Genomic DNA, 18,035 nt, shown 5'->3' with positions numbered 1-18,035 from the left:
GACTGGGTATAGCCAAACAATATAGAAGCAGCCAATACCTATTGAAAACTAATTTTATCCTGTCCCTTTCTATCAATGTTCTAAATAGCTCTTTCTCAGTTCATGTCTGGAAAATTATTTTTTGCATCAGAAAGTATGAGTTGGATATGGGAGGTACTTCTGATATAATGTTGGGCAGGAAAAAGAGGATTACAATGCAAAGATGGCTTAATAAAAGATAAAAAGAACTTGGTTTCTAAGGAAGATTGTGTGTCTCCATTTTGAGGGCATCTGAGATGTCTTCAGGAAGAGAGAACATGACTTTGTGATAACAAGGAGAGATTAAAGTACACTAAAGAAGATAACAATGATAAAAGGGCACTTGTGGAAACACTTAAGATCTGGCACCAACTAGAGCGTGAAGGAAAGGAATGAAACCCAAGTCCTCATGAGTAACAATGGTTGCATTTACAAGTCATGTACCTGGAGGGAGATGGACATGTTGGCTGATGCAAACAGGAAAGAGATAGTGATTATGAATGACAACTACATTAGTAACACTGTATATATGAGCAAGGTGCTAGGAATTGATATTAAATGTGGTACGAAGTTGGGGGGAAATATAGAATGGAACCAAGAGGAAAAAAACATTCAATCTATGGTCAAGATTCTCTGGTATCTTTAAAACTGGTATCTTTAAAATGTGTTGAAATTCCAGTGCTATGTATTCTTAAACAATATGGTTTCAGGCTGGCTAATAATCCAGAAGAAGAAAACAACTTACAAACCTGAAGTGGCCATAAGACTACGGAAACGTCCAGTGGTGGAATTCAATTTTTTTTACTACTGGTTCTGTGCGTGTGGCGTGGCATTGCTTGGTGGGCGTGGCAGGGGAAGGTTACTGTAAAATCTCCATTCCCTCCTCAGCCCACTAACCTGATTTCCAGCTCCGTTCTCCTGTGCAGGGCAACAAAAGAAGACCCAGCTGGGACACGGGAGGCAGGGAATAGATGGGGGCAGGGCCAGTCAGAGGTGGTATTTGCCGGTTCTCCGAACTACTTAAAATTTCCACTACCGGTTCTCCAGGACTGGTCAGAACCTGCTGAATACCACCTCTGGAAACATCTTTGGACAATGCTGGCTCTTCAACTGTCAATCAGAAAGGAACACCACCCTCAGTTGGACATGTCTGGCAATAGAAAACCTTTACCTTTTTTTTTACAGCTGCAGCTGAGCTGTAAATTCACAGAATTCTTCAATCAGACATTCAGGTCTTTCTATTTGACATTCTTTTAACTTCCCTTACTCAAACGGTTCCAGTCTGATTTCCTTGATCACATGATTTCCTGTTCTCAGGTCTGCATTTGGTTGCTGTTACCCCTTATATTAACGTAGGTATAGCTGGCCCAGCCAGACAAGATTCTGCTGAGATGCCCTATTGCCACAAATGAGCTTCCGTTTGTTGTTTGCTCTCTTGTCCTTGACGGGTAAGGATTTTCTGCTATCACTTAAATCTCTGTTCTTTCATTTTATAGAATCTTTTTTTTTTTTTTTTTTTTTTGCTAGATTTTAACATCAGCATGAAATTAAATGACAGGCACATTCCAAGTGATGTTAAAAAGGAGCACAATAAAAAAACCATTAGCTAGGGTATTCTTGACTTGGTCTGATTTTCAGTTTCTGAAAAATTGTTAAAGATCTGAAAGGCCTTTAAAAGGCCTTTAAAAGAAAAAAATGTGATAATGTCACCGATGTAATTTCAGTGCTGGTGCGACTCATGTGCATCACAAAGACCAATAACTTAAGCTATATCATTACTTCTTTTTACTAAGTTTTTGCTTGGATGTCTGGAAATTGAGTCATAGCAATTGAACTTGTTGGTTTGAGACATTTTGCTGCCCATCGAAGCAGGTTCTTCAGTCTGTGCAAGCTGGTTAGGCATAGAGTCATTGGAATGTACCAACTCCTTCCACACCAAACTCAAGGTTTTCCCCCCAAAGCGCATGGCAATATGTCAATAAAGATTCATAGTCATCTAGACAGACTCAATTTTCAGACAATTCTATTTGGAGGACTGAAAACCTTCATCAATATATTGTTTACTTGATGTGTAACTAACTTGTTAAGCTTAGTTGCGAATTTAGAAGTGAGTTTCTCATTTTAAAAGATGAAGGGATAAAGGTCCTGATCTAAAATTATTTTCCTTTTTGTGTGTTTGTAATAAACATAAATCAATTTATCAGTGCCACAAAAAGCAAGCAGGCAAGTTAGTACTTTCAGAAATATATCTCATTTTTAAAGCTGTCATTTTCCATTATTAAAATGAATGCGATTACCTATTGACAATGAATCCATTAACTATTAATTAATTATGGATTCTTATAGCTGCTCTTATTGATCAGACACCAGATGTGATCATTATGGAAGGGGATAAAACCACACTGAGATGTTCTCAATCTACGACCAAACACGTATACATGTCCTGGTACAAGCAAGAGAAGAGAAGAGAAGCCGGTTCCCAGTTCCAGCTGGTGGCTTTTACATCTGAAGGTTCTGCAGGAGACTCTGCCATTGAGCAACCTTTTCAAAAACGCTTCACGACCACAGGGATGAAGTCATTTGTCTTCCCTCTGTTTCTGGAGAAGGCCCAGCTGGAAGACACAGGCACCTACTACTGTGCTTCACAAGACCACACAGCCAAGCAAATGCTGAGGAAGCCAAGCCAAAACCTCTTCACAGGAATTCCCCCCCACCCTGTGACAGATCTTTCTCAATAACTGACACAGGGGGGCAGCCATGAGCATTTATTATATTGTACAAATATATGTCACTTTTGGCTTAGCTATCTTGGAGTAGCATCTGCTCACTCCGTAGTGACACTCCGTAGTGACAAGGCTGAAGATGTGATTCTGTATAAAATATTTTTAGTCGTAACTACTTGAAGACAGGCTGCCACTCTTACTTGTATTTGTAGTCTTTTATGCTTTATTTTACTTCAGATGTAAGGGACGTGATGGCTCAGTGGCTAAGACGCTGAGCTTGTCGATCAGAAAGGTCGGCAGTTCAGAGGTTCGAATCCCTAGCACCACGTAATGGAGCGAGCTCCCGTTAATTGTCCCAGCTTCTGCCAACTTAGCAGTTCAAAAGTATGTAAAAATGCAAGTAGAAAAATAGGGACTACTATAGTGGGAAGGTAACATTGTTCTGTGCGCCTTTGGCATTTAGTCATGCTGGCCACATGACCACGGAGACGTCTTTGGACAGCGCTGGCTCTTCGGCTTTGTAACGGACATGAGCACCATCCCCTAGAGCTGGAAACAACTAGCACGTATGTGCGAGGGGAACCTTTATCTTTACCTTACTTCAGATAAACACTCAAAAAGAGGTGTATATATATATATATATATATATATATATATATATATATATATATATATATATATATATATATATATATATATATATATATATATATATATATATTTAATAAATATTCACAGGCAAAAGTTCTGTGCAGCACTTTAACCTCAACCTCAAGTGGTCAATCAAAGGTCGCTCATTTTAGAACAAACTGGAAGATTCATATAAATCATAACAATACAAGAGCACACAATAGATACAAACTCAAGGTTAACCGCACCAAACTTGATTGCAGGAAATACAACTTCAGCAACAGAGTGGTCAATGTCTGGAATACTCTACCTGACTCTGTGGTTTCTTCCCCAAACCCCAAAAACTGTAACCTTAAACTGTCTACTATTGACCTCACCCCTTCCTAAGAGGCCTGTAGGGGGCGTGTATAAGTGCACCAATCGCGCCTACCGTCCCTGTCCTATTGTTTCTTTTTATTTTTCTTATAAGTATCCATCTCATGTATTCAAAACTATGTTTATTCTTATACCTGTATCTTGTAAGCAATTGACAAATCAAATCAATCAATCAATTAATGTTTGCATATGACACAGATGTATATGTGCCAGAATTCACACTCCAAATAAAAGAAGGCGAAAACAAATTTTTAAAAGAAATGAACTACAGAGAGTCCTCGACGTATGACTGTAATGGAGCCTGACCATTATGGTCACATATTGCAATAGCCATTAAGTGAAGCATCTTATTTAATGCCCCCATCCTTCCTCTTCCCAATGCAATTGTAAAATGAATGTGTGTGTTATATTTGGAGGAGTGGGCGTAATAACGGAGACAAGGCATCTGTAGTGACACAACTCTTTAATAGTGACTTCAGAACAGAGCAACCAACTTGGGCAGCAGCAGCTCTTTTATAGAGCTGGCTGCTGCAGCAATAACCAATGAGAATGAGTTTAACTGCACTTAGTTTTCCAATCCGGGATGGCCGCTGTCAGCCAATCAGGTTAGCCGAAGGCAGCCAATCATGATCGCTTACTTGCGGACCAATCCAAACTGCAGGTTTACGAGCCTGCAGTTGGAGCGGCTCGAAGAGTTTTTAATAATGAGTTTATTTAGTTAGTTCGTAACAGTGTGGGTTCTTAAGTGAAACATGGGGTGCCTCTGGTCGGGAGGGCCCTTGGCGGCATAGTGCAGGCTCAGGCCCCCCTGGCCTGGGCCTCCAAAGGATTTGCTCCCTGTTCCTTGGAGTTTCCCAGGCCTCGGCCTGCTCCAAGCCACCTCTACAGCCAAGCAAGGGAGCTGAAAGCTGGTGAGCAGTAGCAACCAAGGCAGTTGTAGCTGGTAGGCCAAGGCTTGCTTCCCATCCAGCCATCTAAGAGACTTGCAGGATTTGGCCTACTCGTCACCTACTCTAAGGCCCAGGAGCACTCACCTTACCTTTTTGTCTTTTGCAGAGGAGCCTTGCCGATGTGATGCAATATGAAGCTCAGCTTTCTTGCAGAGGCTGCTGGACTCATGGCGACCTCCTGCTATTCTGCAAGCAAGCAGTATTTCTCAGGAGACTGTAGGGAGTTCTGTGTTTTAAGGAGGCTCCACGAACCCCACAAACAATCGGAGCCTCCCTTTGTACAGACAGTCCTCGACATAAGGCAGTAATGGGATTTGCTCATTACGGTCGTATGTTGTGAGTCTTGTATGGTTTTATGACTATTTTTGTGGTGGTCATGAAACGAATGTGGTGGTTGTTAAATTAACCCATTTTCATCATGCTACAGTTTTATTGGAGATCAGAACTAACTTCTGGTTTTGTGCAGAAATTGTTGTAACCTTGGCCACGTGACTGCAAAGGACTGTAAATGCAGCTATGTTGCTGAGTACCTAAGTGTGGTCAAAGGACAACTGGTGGGGGAGGAAACATGACTGTTAGAACTGGATCAGAACTCCCCTTTTTCAGGTAGGTCATGACTTTGAACAGTCACTAACAGTCCTAAATGGAATACTACTTGTAATGTTAATTCAAATTCAAACATTTAGAGTCTACTCTAAGCAGTGTCCTGCTGGATCGAATTCTCAAGCCTGCAATTCTGCAATTTGTTTGTCAAGGTGGCCAACCAGCTGCACAAGAAAACCAACTAGTTTCCCAGCAAATGGCGTCCAAAGGCAGTTTAACTGCCATCAAAGCTTATAGTCATTGAGTCCCATGGACTGGGGTGAATTCATTGGAAACTAGCTAGCTATCGGGTGAACCCCTTCCAGACAGCCTAGAAAGTCCCTCTGGTCCAACTCAAAGAATCATCTCAGAGAATACTGCAAATATTCTGAAGCTAAAACAATTTATGTACCTCACAGTTCCAGATGAGGCTGTAAATTCACAGAATTCTTCAATCTAGACATTCTTTTAGCCTCCCTTGCTCAAATGTTTCCATTCTGATTCATGTTCATGTTATTTCCTGTTCTCACATCTGCATTTTGTTGCAATTACACCTTATATTAATATAGACACAGGTGGCCCAGTCAGAGATTGCCACAAATGAGCTTCCTTTTGGTTTTTGCTCTCTTATCCTTATCAGGTAAGAGATTTACAGCCATTACTTAAATCATTGTTCTTTCAATTTGTAGAATCTGTGAGTCTTTTCCTTGCCACATTTTAACATTTAAAATAAATGACGGCCATGTCCCAAGTGATGTTAAAAAGAAGCACAATAGAAAAATATTAGCTAAGATATTGATGACTTTATTATCTTCAGTTTCTGGAAAATAGTTGAAGATCTGAAAGGCCTTCAAAAGAAAACTGTGATAACATCACTAGTGTAATCTCAGTGATGGTGCTACTCATTTGCATTATGAAGACCAATAACGTAAGCAAGGTCCTTACCTCTTTTTACTACGTTGTTTACTTAATTCTTTAACTAACTTGTTAAGCTGAGTTGTGAGTTTACAAATGTCTGGGATAAAAGCACTGTAACATTCTGATACACAGACACAGACACACACACACACACACACAAATACATTTACCACAATGTCAGAAAAAACAATTAGGCTAGTATTGCTTAATTCACAACTTTAGTAAATAGATCTCATTTTCAAAGCTTAACTTCCCTTACTCAAACGGTTCCAGTCTGATTTCCTTGATCACATGATTTCCTGTCCTCAGGTCTGCATTTGGTTGCTGTTACCCCTTATATTAACGTAGGTATAGCTGTCCCAGCCAGACAAGATTCTGCTGAGATGCCCTATTGCCACAAATGAGCTTCCGTTTGTTGTTTGCTCTCTTGTCCTTGACGGGTAAGGATTTTCTGCTATCACTTAAATCTCTGTTCTTTCATTTTATAGAATCTTTCTTTCTTTTTCTTTTTTGCTAGATTTTAACATCAGCATGAAATTAAATGACAGGCACATTCCAAGTGATGTTAAAAAGGAGCACAATAAAAAAACCATTAGCTAGGGTATTCTTGACTTGGTCTGATTTTCAGTTTCTGAAAAATTGTTAAAGATCTGAAAGGCCTTTAAAAGGCCTTTAAAAGAAAAAAATGTGATAATGTCACCGATGTAATTTCAGTGCATCACAAAGACCAATAACTTAAGCAATATCCTTACTTCTTTTTACTAAGTTTTTGCTTGGATGTCTGGAAATTGAGTCATAGCAATTGCACTTGTTTTTTGTTGGTTTGAGACATTTTGCTGCCCATCGAAGCAGGTTCTTCAGTCTGTGCAAGCTGGTTAGGCATAGAGTCATTGGAATGTACCAACTCCTTCCACACCAAACTCAAGGTTTTCCCCCCAAAGTGCAGGGCAATATGTCAATAAAGATTCATAGTCATCTAGACAGACTCAATTTTCAGACAATTCTATTTGGAGGACTGAAAACCTTCATCAATATATTGTTTACTTGATGTGTAACTAACTTGTTAAGCTTAGTTGCGAATTTAGAAGTGAGTTTCTCATTTTAAAAGATGAAGGGATAAAGGTCCTGATCTAAAATTATTTTCCTTTTTGTGTGTTTGTAATAAACATAAATCAATTTATCAGTGCCACAAAAAGTAAGCAGGCAAGTTAGTACTTTCAGAAATATATCTCATTTTTAAAGCTGTCATTTTCCATTATTAAAATGAATGTGATTACCTATTGACAATGAATCCATTAACTATTAATTAATTATGGATTCTTATAGCTGCTCTTATTGATCAGACACCAGATGTGATCATTATGGAAGGGGATAAAACCACACTGAGATGTTCTCAATCTACGACCGAACACGTATACATGTCCTGGTACAAGCAAGAGAAGAGAAGAGAAGCCGGTTCCCAGTTCCAGCTGGTGGCTTTTACATCTGAAGATTCTGCAGGAGACTCTGCCATTGAGCAACCTTTTCAAAAACGCTTCACGACCACAGGGATGAAGTCATTTGTCTTCCCTCTGTCTCTGGAGAAGGCCCAGCTGGAAGACACAGGCATCTACTACTGTGCTTCACAAGACCACACAGCCAAGCAAATGCTGAGGAAGCCAAGCCAAAACCTCTTCACAGGAACTCCCCCCCACACTCCGTGACAGATCCTTCTCAATAACTGACACAGGAGGGAAGCCATGAGCTATTCCTTATATTATAGAAACAGTACTCACTAAGATGAGCTAGAGCAGGCTTATGATTGCACTGGTGGGTCAGAATTGCATTTTATTGTCTAGGTGTAGAGTCTGCTCAGTGGTGACACCCAGTTATGCATCCCTCCTTTTAATTAACGTTGCATGATTCTGCAGCCGTTAATTTGGCATTTTCAGAGTTATAAGCAGACTGTCATTGTAACTTGTATTTCTATTCTTTTATGCTTAATTTTTTTATTTCTTAATTTAATTTTTAATTTTTTAATTCAGGTAAACATTCGGAGGCAGAGTAGCAGATAGCTAGATAGTTAGTATGGGAAATTCATATAAATTTTTGCATGTGACACACGTATATATGCCAGAATCCACACTCCAAATGAAAGAAGGCCAAGACATTAAAAACAAACAAACAAATGAAGTAATATTAATTAAAATGTCCAGTCTCCTGCTAGATTGTACTCCTGGCCCTCTGACTAAGAGTCTCTTTCTTAAGGTGGCCAACCAGGAAGCCCACTAGTCTTTCAGCAGATGGGAGGCAGTTAGACTGTCATCAAGGCTAATAGCCATTGATCCCCATGAATTGGTCCAGCCCTTTTGTGAAGCCAGCCAAGTTGGTAGCCAGTACTATATCTCTGAATTTAACTATCCTATTTAATTCAACTATCCTATTTACAAAACTAGTTCATTCATTGACACCAATCTTTTTCCCACATTCAAAAACATAAAAGTATGCATATTTGTATCCACAAACACACATTTCCTTCCTCCTTTCCAGCTGGAGGAGAAAGAAGAATGAGGAAAAATCAACTGGAGGTATGCTGGGATGGAATAAAAAAAGGATGAACAAAAACAGAGATGAAGCAAGGGTGTTTTTTCGAGTAGTGGTCTGTATATAGCTGAGGAGAACCCTGGACGAAATGAGTTATCTAGACCCATTTCAGTCAGGTTTCTGGCTGCAGTTTTGTACTGACAGAGCTTTGGTTGCACTTGTTGTGGAGCTGCAATAGTAGTAGCACACCCATCATTGTGCTCCTTTATCTCTCAATGACTTTCATCGCCATTGGCCATGGCATCTTCTGAGCCAGCTCTGTAGGTTGAGGGTTTAGGACCATTTTGCAATGGTTCTCTTCCATTCTTATGGCTGGTTTGTATCAGTGATGACTGGTGGGGAAAGGTTATCCTTTAAGCCCCCCACTTGTATGGTGCTGCAGTATTCTATTCTCTCTCCCCTCCCTTTCAACATCCACATGAGGTCATCCACTGGTTTAGTGTTTGTTACCCTCAGTACATCAAGCACATAGAAATACATGAAGGGGTGGTTTGTTCTCTTTACTTTACATGCAAACATATACACTTACAGTATAGAGACAAATCCCCCTAAAGTTCAGCAACTTTGCCTTACAACAGTTCAAAATCAAAATGGCATGCAAGACAGTAGTCAGGTGGAGTCTGAGGATCAGAGCTTGTGGCAGAACTTGGTCCGGGTTCAATGTGCATGACTCAAGGTACAAAGAGTGTGAGTTAATGGGCATTTTCAACAGAGAGCTTGTGCTTGCTACTCCATTTAGTAAAAGCAGCCTCAGTGGAGTTCATCTGATGGGCTCTGGAGCTGGCTGCTCATCCTTGGTCCTTTGACTCTGAATCTGAGCCCACCATGATAGCTGATGGCACCCAATTATATATTTTGACTCCAAACCAGCCAAGTGAGGCTGTCAAGGTTGACTCTAACTGAATCCTACCAAGACTGAATGTAGGTATTTGGACCACCTGGTTGTATTTCCCCATTCAAGAATGGTGCACAATTTGAAAGTCTTGTTGGTTGTATACCTCCTGCTCAATGGGCAGGGAGTAACTTTGACCAGGAAGGCTTTTGTCCACTTCAAAACTGCAGGCACCACTTCCAAAAATCACTTTCAAATGACTTCCAGAAGTCACTTCCAAAATCACTTCCAAAAATCACTTCCAAAAGCATTTCCAAAAATCTTGGTAAGAAAACTGCAGTTTACCTGCAATGAGTATTTTAAAGATTTCGAGATGATATATTTTGTATACAACTTAGTTGAATCATTTACTTGGATCTCTCTCTCTCTCTCTCTCTCTCTCTCTCTCTCTCTCTCTCTCTCTCTCTCTCTATCTCTATCTCTATCTCTATCTCTATCTCTATCTCTATCTCTATCTCTATCTCTATTGTTAAACAATATGGGCCAGATACTTTAGCAGCTTCATGAACATACAAGGATGTTTGTGAGATTTTTTTTTAAAAAAATATTGCAGTAAACAAATGTTGGCCTGACATTGATTATATACAGTATTTATGATGCCACTTTCCTTCCCAGGTAATACTGTTTTGAACCACTTCCTTTGAGTGTTTTCTTTTGGTTTTCCTTTTCCTTGCACTCACACACCTTCCTGTTCTCATACCTGCATCTTGTGGCACTATGTCAGTATAACAAGACAGACCAGACTAAGAAACAACAGCATATAAAGCAGTACTACTTTTATTGGGACAGCTATTGTAACAGGATAAAGTTATTTTCTTGGGCTGGGCTCAAGCTCCATTTATCTTATGTGCTTTGCTAGCAGCTCTTTCTCTTGTTCTTCAAGATTATTCCCTATGCCGTCTATACACTGGGCACTTGATGAGTGTCCAAGATGTTAGGTAATCTGTACTCTCGGACAAATGTCTGCTTAGCTTTCTCCTTGTGTTGAGATGACTATTTCCTGTCTGTCATGTCTAAACTGGTAAGCATAACTAGAAGAGCTTAATATATCCTGACCTTAAATCGATATTTTTATCAGATTCTTTAACATTTTTTCCAGTAGAGAGCAATGTTGATTATATGGATCTACAGTGGTTAAAGTTCATGGGAAATCACACATCTCCAATGCTGTTTCCTGACCTAATTTTTACACATTAAAACAGCAGATATATTATTGTACGTGGACGTGTTTTCGCATTCTATTCTATAGTTAACAGGGCAAGGTGATTCAAATGAGAACACAGTATAAAGGAGTAAGATTAATTATATAGCTTTGATTTACAGCAATTCCTGCTCCAACATAGCTACCTTTGTGAATGGTATGGTCTGGTGTTTATGGATTGGATAACTGGGTAATCAAACTGGGTTTTGTTTAGTCTGACTGAATGCTTCTCTCTATCATCTCTCTAGCAAAGGTTTCAAAGAACTTCTGCCACATGCGCTGAACAACAACAATGACTAGAAGCAGTTCACCTTGTAGTCCAGTTATCTTATTAGGCTTTAGAGCAGTTCGCAGAAACTTTCCATGTCATGGATCCCTTTTAAACTTCTGAGCTGGTTATTATTGTGATGTGTGCTCTTCCTCACTTTCTCTAAAAGGCACCTCATTAGAATGAGTCGCCAGCCCACTATGTAAGAATTCATTTGATCAAGTGTCCCATAACATTGCAATACGTACAAGATTAAGACTTCCTTTCGCCCTGGGGAGCAAATCTGGTTTACCAAAGGGAATCTTTCTTGCCACACCCTCCTCAAAAGAGAGCTTTTTATTCAATCCCATATAGTCTTTTATAATAATAGATGCCAATTCAGAGAACATTTCAGCAAAACTTTAAAAATACAGATATGAACAACTGGGAAATGCCTCTTTGTAATTAGACAGTGATTGAAACAGCAATGTTTTCCAGGATCTGTGAGTTGTAACACTGAAAATTCCTGGTAAAATTTGACACCTAGGAAATAAATCTATTTTGCTACCAACATAGAAATCCATTCTTCTAGCAATTCAAGTTAAGCTGAGATCTTACTGAAATACTTGTGTCATAACCTGAACTCTTTTCCTCCTAAATATCGTAAATCATACCTCTGAGGGACTAGCGCTTAGGACTGTCTCCAATTTAGGTTGCTAAGTTGTCTGCCTATGTGAAATAAAGGGTAGGTGGGTAACAAAACAGACCCTCTGTATGGCTGCCTGTAAATGGTGGAATGTAGCTACCCCCAGCAATTTGGTTGACTCCTTCACTTCCTAGTATTCAGGAGCATACTCAAGACTGTTTCAAAGTTGTCTTTGATGTATATGCATAACTGATTCAGACTGGGTGATTATTGTTTTATATTTATATTGCAGTTAACAGACACCTTCTGACCTCAGATCATCATCATCATCATCATCATCATCATCATCATCATCATCATCATCATCATCATCATCATATCCCTTCATAAATACATAGTTTTGGAAAGCATTTTCCTTTGCATTCATTGCCAGTTTAAAATCTTGGTTGCCTGAGACCAGTTGGCGTTGTGGCTGGAACAGTTGGAAAATAATGGAGCTTTGTTGAGCTCCATGAAAATCAGCCAGTATCTGTGTGCCGGGAGACCCTATGTAGTCAAAGCCGCCCTGGAGGGGTGGTGAAGGAAGGAGAGATGCTTCGTCGACCATGAGGAAATTTCCTTGTTAGTTCTGGAGAACGCTTTCCAGAATGGCCGCAGGGACGATGGCCAGTTTCTACAGAGCAATAATAGAAAAGAAGCTCCTCCATAAATCTCCAAAATTATTACCCTAAGAATGCCAATCATTCTTTGCTTCATTGGAAAAATCTTCCAGTTGACCAAATCCTGGACTGAAGGCAAGTCCTGAGTATCTTATAGGGATACATTGTTTTACACGAGATAATCCAATTTGTTAGGAAATGAAAGCCAAGAATCAATATCTATTACCCTCTCCCCTTGATTTTGCTCAATAAACCCAACTGCATATAATCACATCTTCACCCTATCTTGACCAAAGAACATGAAGAAGACTCACTGCTACTGCTGAGGATGTTGCCCCAGCCAGAGACTAAACATATTGCTCCAGTGGATGGACAGCTGCTTGGTAGATAGATTGCTGAAACATGGGAATTGAGACTGGATGGTTTGGATAATTTGATGAGCATGGTGTCATTGTCCAAAGTTCGGGGTTTTTATTCTGGATGACGAATGATTTTGACTGAATCAATGTGCTGCTCAGAACCATCATCTTTGGTCAAACTGTGTTCCTCAAGTCTCACGTGGATTTTTCTGAATTAAAACAAGAAACAGATTTTGATCATACGTATTTTATAATGAGCTGTCAGCTAAAAGCTAGGCCCACTAATATTGCAGCTCATAAGAGCATCTATTATATCATTAAGTGTTGTACTTTATAATTCTTGACTCTTGACGAATGTATCTTTTCTTTTATGTACACTGAGAGCATTTGCACCAAGACAAATTCCTTGTGTGTCCAATCATACTTGGCCAATAAAGTATTCTATTCTATTCTATTGCCCAGAGTGACTGTATCTTGAAAAAATAGGCACAGTTGCATGTTGGTTTTCAGTAGGCAATGAAAACTTCTACACTCCTGTGTGCACCTACATATCAAAGCATGTGTATATATTCTTTATTAAATTTATTAATATATGTAAATTTTTCATGGTCATGTCCCAAGTAATATAACAATAGATGATTACTTACAATTTATAGCAATGAGCAGCTGAAACAATCCATTGGTTGTTTATGATGGAGCCACCACAGAAATGTTTTCCGGAAGACAGAGAGACCTAATAGGGGGTGGAATGTTTTTTGGCAGGTGTAGCCAGCCACAATTTTATCATCTTCTTTATCATCGATGGGGAAGGCAACTGGATAATGAAAATATTTAGAGAAGATTTCATACTGGGTGAAACAGGAACCAAATATTCAACACTTTTTAGAAGTAGGGATTTCTGAAATCTTTGGTGGACTTTGAAGGGTGCCCATTATGAGATCTTCAACTTATTGATATAAGCCACAAGACGGCCAGTCAGCCAGTTTTATATGAGTGGCTGATATATATTGTATGCATGCATAACCTAGAATGCTATTCCTTTTCTGGTAAGCAACATTGTGAAGAATGAAAAAAAAACAACAGTAGGAAGTTATATGAGGAGGAAGGAAGAGAGGGCAGAAGAGAGGAAGGACAGAGGAATGCAGTAAATAATAGAAAAGAAAATCTATCCAAATGTAGATGCATTTACATTCACTATACGTCTCTTAGCTACAAAAACATCCTAATGTCTACCACATTTCTGCACCAGTTTGCCAATGTGTTTTTTGTCTTCAAACTTCCCATTTTTGAGATTTCATAAACTTTGTCCCACCATAAGTCTCTCCATCTTTCTTTTCTGCTCAACCTTCTCACTCCTCCTTCATATATTTGCTTTACCAATTGATGCTTCTTTATTCTCTCTCTATGTCCCAACCAAAAGCAAGTGCTTATTTTGTACTGGTCACTCCCTTTTTATTCTATCATAGGTATCATTTAAGTTTCCTATTCTTCATTCAACTGTTATGTGTCTCCTAATATACAGTATCAATGGCCCACACACTTACACATTTTCACTTCTTTTAAGAAACACGAACTTCTTGCAAATAGGCTATATATTCATAAAATGCAACGAAGAATAAGAAGTAATGAACCACACTTTTCTCCATTAAGGGGGCTATCATCATGAAAAGGGCAATAAAATCAAGTTGAAAGAACAGCAAGAAATGCCACCTGTCTTCATGACAACTGAGACATTGCCCTTATTTCTTATCCCATTACCTTCCTTTTCCTGTCAAAATGTCTTCTCTTCCTTTTTCTTTTGAATGATTTCCACTCTTCTAGGATGGGATGCAGTGGGGTGCATGTTTGTGCCAGTGATGGGATTCAATTTTTTTTACTACCGGTTCTGTGGGCATGGCTTGGTGGGTGTGGTGTGGCTTGGTGGGCGTGGCTTGGTGGGCATGGCAGAGGAAGGATACTGCAAAATCCCCATTCCCTCCCCACCCCACTAACCTACTTTCCAGCCCCATTCTCCTGTACAGGGCAACAAAAGAAGACCCAACTGATCAGCTGGGACTCGGGAGGCAGAGAATAGATGGTGGAGGGGCCAGTCAGAGGTGGTATTTCCCATTCTCCAAACTACTCAAAATTTCCACTACCGGTTCCCCAGAACTGGTCAGAATCTACTGAATACCACCTCTGGTTTGTGCTACGTAATGCTTCTGATCTAAAGGCAAAGCCTGCTTGGAATATGGGAAGGTATGCATATGGCATATCTCCATTTCCTTAGAGAAACTGATTCCCCACCCCCATCCTCCTAGGATTGTACAATTGGGTGATCTGCAATCCTAGGAAAAGCTGGACCTGATTTCAGGAGTTACAGACAAATGTATTTGCAATTTCAGGAGTTACAGACAAATGTATTTGCAATACATTATTTAGCATCTTTTTGCCTTCACGTTCAAAGTACTGCAGACCTCAATCAAAGATCCTTTGAACAGTTTTCCTCCTTTATAGAACAATTTATCTCCTGCAAGAACATGGAATTGATAATGATTTGAGCTTCAAGTTATGGATAATCTTTAAGAATATTTGAGGTGTTGGGCTTAGTTTTAAAGAACCTAGGGTTTATCTGTTGTCATTGCTCCAAAGAAGAGTTTGCTTGTTCTCACCTGTTCCTGTCTACAACACTTTTTTTCACTTGGAGTTATTACTGGGAATAAGTTACATTAGCCGATACCCTGTGCAGAATAGTTTAGTGGCTTCAGCTGAAACACAGCTTTCCTTGGCTATTTCATCAGCAAAGACACCTGGTTCAAAATTAATGGTATTTGTCTAATATTATTTGTTCAGTGTTTCTGAACTTTGACAGCTTTTTGATATATGGACCTTAAACTCTAAAATTCCCTGGGGAAAAATATATATATAGTTTAATCATTGTAGCTTGGGAGCCTCACCTTTAGAATTCAGCCCTGAATTGTTATAAAAAGTTCTTAGATTCACTAGCTTGCTATTCAAATTCTATTTGAAAATCTGCAGAGGTCTCTTTCCAATCTCAAGACGAGATTTCTCAGCACTTGTTCTGAGGAAATGATTGACTTACCAGTTCTTCCCAAGAATGCTACCAGCCAAATGAACTTTGCTCTGAGGACTCAATCCAAAGGAAAATACACAATGGAAAATACAAACTTCGTTACTTGGAATTCAACCAATAACAGGTGGAGAGGAAAGATGGAATTCACATTAATTTCCTTCTTACGTGATCCATCCAACCATTTAATACTGTCATTCTTTGATCAATACTGTGGATACTGAATTTATCATCCTAAAGGATAAATATTCTATACTTGCAGGTAAGTAAATATTATTTCTATGAAGTGGAATAATTTTGTGGCGATCTTATCATTTCAAATGTTCCTAGGTCTCGTTGGATGACATTGCTTAATCGATGGAGACCAGAATGTGGTGAAAAAGTGTATTGAACATGGTCATAAAATTCCAGTTAAAAACAGAAACTGGGAATGTTTCTCTCAGCAGAGTCCACAAAACTGATATTAACCTAACAGCTGGTTTTGGTCATATCTCTGCTTAAATGAGTTTTCATTTTACAAATGAAAAACTCAACTATACTAGAGCATTTGTGTTTAATTCAGTGTGGAATCAGCTTTCCTGTGTATTGCATCTAATACAAAAGAGAAGAAGTACATGTCAAATTTAAAGTTTGTCCTTTTAATTCTCCTGATTGCTAGAAATGGTATGATGCTATCATTGGAGGACTTTTCAATGAGGAAACAACAATCTTTGAATCCATTCTGAAAGTAAATAATGAAGAGCAGCTGCACACAGAAGAGACAGCCTTACACAGAATGTACACTGCAGTGTCTGAAAACTGAGATTGTACAAGAAAGAAAAGGGAGAATTGGGGGGGAAAAGTTACTAATTTCATTCTTATAATGCCTGTCATAATCTGTCATTAACATTGTTAGTGATTCAGCTCCGTAACTGGAAGAGAGATGAGTAGTTCCTCTGGCGTTGAAGGCCCCACCTCCACTTCCTGCTTGGTTAGAGAGGCTCAGAAGCCCTTCCTGCCACCAAAGTGGTGCTCCAGAGAGCTTCTTCTGGGCCAGGATTCAAGGGCAGATGTCAAACTGTGACTTCTCTTGCAATAGGAGCAATGATGTGGGAAGTACTTGGTGTGCAGATATGGGCAGGTAGGGATCCCTTTTCTCAGCACTTCTAGGTTTCCAGTGTGACAATGTGTATTAACTGTCTCTCCCCTGGGATGGATCTTTCCCTCCCATCCAGCCTTCATAGGTCTTTGCCACGGGGTCACTGTGACCCAGAAGGAACGCTTCAAAGCCATCCAAGCAGGGACCCAAAGCAGCATCACTTGTGAACACGATGACAGCAGCTATTTGTTCATCTACTGGTATCGGCAGGAGCTTAATAGTGGACAGACAGAACTGCAGTTAATCGGCTTATCCATACAAGGAAACAGTCCACAGATGGAAAACAAAAATTACAACATATACAGACAAAATGTGACCCATGCTTCTCTCAAGATTCCTCCAGATGAGGCTGCAGAGCCAGCAAAATATTTCTGTGCTGTTTCTCAGGCACAGTGAGAGCTCCAGGTTTCACAGCTGCACATGAACTTTGCAGCACTCCTGTCAGCCTCTGTCCGTGCCACATAGGCATACAAACCAAACTACTTCAATCATAAGGATCTGAATAACAGGAACATGGACCACTAAAAACCTTTCTCATAATACTTGGGGGCAGGGAGAGAAGAGAAAATCTGGCAAAACCAGTTTGTATTTCTCTCTTATAAATTATTAGATAACCTGATAAAATTTTGACTGTTCTGAGTGAGAAGGTATCAAACAGATGGTAGATTGTTATTTGGAACATGGATACAATAGCAAGGAGTTTAAAGCATTCTTCTGCACCCAGGTACCCTCCAGATGTGTTTCACTAAAAATTTCAATGCTTCCAGTCAAAAAACTGATCAACCAGAACTAGGTATTTAGTTAGCATACCTGGCTGGAGATTTCTGGGAGTTGAAGTCCACAAGTCTTAAAGTTGTTATGTTTGGAGACCTCTGTCATAGGTCTTTGCCATGGGGTCATTGTGGACCCAGAAGGAATGCTTCAAAACCATCCAAGCAGGAACCCAAAGGAGCATCACTTGTGAACACAACAACAGCAGCTATTTGGTCATCCATTGGTATCTCAGGAGATTAATAGTGGACAGATGGGACTGCAGCTCATTGG

At 39.6% G+C, this 18,035-nt stretch overlaps 1 pseudogene; it reads right to left on the bottom strand.

Moving 5' to 3' along the window:
• Positions 1-12,700: 12,700 nt before the first annotated feature.
• LOC148132401 (trypsin-3-like) lies at positions 12,701-16,051 on the bottom strand (annotated as a pseudogene).
• Positions 16,052-18,035: the final 1,984 nt, after the last annotated feature.

This window comes from Notechis scutatus, chromosome 2, assembly GCF_049901735.1.
Source record: "Notechis scutatus isolate UNSWTSFEM ecotype Mainland chromosome 2, rNotScu1.2, whole genome shotgun sequence".
Classification (NCBI taxonomy): domain Eukaryota; kingdom Metazoa; phylum Chordata; class Lepidosauria; order Squamata; family Elapidae; genus Notechis; species Notechis scutatus.
This window is presented reverse-complemented; position numbering and strand designations above follow the sequence as displayed.